The sequence below is a fragment of the Lupinus angustifolius genome, chromosome LG19, assembly GCF_001865875.1.
Source record: "Lupinus angustifolius cultivar Tanjil chromosome LG19, LupAngTanjil_v1.0, whole genome shotgun sequence".
In the NCBI taxonomy this organism is placed as follows: Eukaryota; Viridiplantae; Streptophyta; class Magnoliopsida; order Fabales; family Fabaceae; genus Lupinus; species Lupinus angustifolius.
In genome coordinates this window covers 9,525,045-9,527,204 of record NC_032027.1, presented here as the reverse complement: position 1 = coordinate 9,527,204, position 2,160 = coordinate 9,525,045, and positions in this window count along the sequence as shown.

Sequence of the window (2,160 nt, the reverse complement as noted above, 5' to 3'; positions counted from 1 at the left end):
AGGTCATGCGCCCAGAGCCAAGGCTTGGTGCGCCAGTGCACCATGATGCACAAAGGCCTCCCTCAGAATGACTCTGCACCCGACGCTTGTGTCTGATGCACCCAACGCTTGGTGTTGCTCATGTGCCTCAGTCAAGCCTACTTCCATGCCTATCCTGGTGTATTTATCTCGGTCCTGCCAAGACATGCCTGTGTGCCACGCCCAACTTGGTTCCATGTGCCCAACGCCCTAATCAAGTCTGACCCTTGTGTTCGACTCAGAATTCTTGGCCTAACTTGGTGTTTGCTTGGCTTGGATAGCTTGTAACACCCTGAAAATCATTTCATGTAAAAAAACTGAAAAATACAAAGAAAATAATGTCGGGGCATTAACATTACGAAAAGTACCTCACACAGGTTCCTATCACAACAAAACAAAAGAGAAACGTCCTAAACCGGAGGTGCACTAGAAGCCTCGCTGGGGTCTTCCTCCGCCTCCAAGTTAGAGGAGATCTCAATGACCTCAACTTAATCTTTTATGCATATAAGCTCTACACGGTCGTCGTTGTCTTCCTCCTCCTCCACTTCATCCGCTCGCCAATCCATCGATGGGTCTGGGGTGTACCCCCTATTTTTTTTAGCCGGTACAGAAAGTCCGGCGGTTGCAGGTTTTCGGTCGAGCAAAGTGAATGATGCCTCCCAAACTGCGTAGTAAGGTGGAAGATATAGAACTGAGCCATTGTTTACTCAATCCAGCTCCAGGTCGCAAGGACCTGTGTAAGTGTGTCGATTACCCTCAACACTCCATGTCCCCTCCTGAGATATGGTGAAGAGATAACCTCGGATCAGTGCTGATGGGTCCATCTAAACGTGCATACAAATACACCAGAAGAAAAGAGAGGGAGAAAAATATCTATGAAAAACTTGTCATCGACGTCGTGGAATTACACGGAATAATACACTAAGACAACACACGAGTACATATATATCATGTGATCATACAAGCATATAATAACGACAAATGAAGTATAAAACTCGAGAATTTAGAATCAATATCAAAGAATATCATGTATGCAATGTGATGCATGAGTCCACTATCCTTACTCCTTTATCCTCCCAATAACTATTCGGAAATAACCGAGAGTACAGTTCCCATCACAAGCCGATTTGATCGCACTAAAATTATTCCTCACAAGGATATATGATCGATCTATTCCAACGGAATTGTCCATTTCAGGATGGTGTCTTATAAAACACTTTCTGGGCATCCCTCTCATCGATCCTGATTGCAAAGAGGGGTTGTCAAAGATCGTCTACTTTGTGTTGTGAGCACTGTCTGATCCAACATAATACCTCATCCATGAATACATGAGATTCGTCTCACCTAGAATCTCCCTCAAGACTTTGCTGACGAATCACCGCCATCAACGTCGTCCCTCTCAACATCTCGGGGCTCATTCTCGCCCCAAGTTAAAACACTCCTTTTCCCTAGACACTTCTCGCTCAAGCGAGAGCTGTCTCGCTCAAGCGAGAAGAACCTGAATATCATTTTAATTACTTTTCTCAAGGAAAATATTTCTCATTTGTATCACATGTTTTTAAACCTTGAATTTAACAATTATCACATACATATCATTCTCATAATAATTATTCAAACATTATAATTCAAGAGTAAACATGTTATTTGCATATATAAACATAACACAAATCAGTATAAGAAATATTGCAGTACTTAATCCAAACAAACATGCAATTGATTAAGTACAAGCTTTCTTAATACCCAAGGCAACTCCAAACTTGTGAGGGAGTTTGGAGGTCCTGATGCATATTCGGACACCACTGTGTCACGATGTTTTCTCCCTCACCTGAGTGTGTCAGGTCGCTAGGTTCTCTGTTTGCAGGTGAGCTTACTTGATCCGATCTCCTCTCGAACTCTTCATTACGCCAAAATAACGTTAATGAGTTAACTGACGATAATTATTATACTTAAAAAATAACTTTTTACACGAAGATAAACTTCCGATTTAAAATGAATTAATTGCTTTCTTCCATCATATTCAAGGTTGAATATCCTTGAATCGTCATTTCTCATTGAACGTCTTACAATCAAATAATACTTTTTAAAGTAAGATTTTCAATAAAACTTATACCGAAATTATGTTATAATCCATGGATATACACC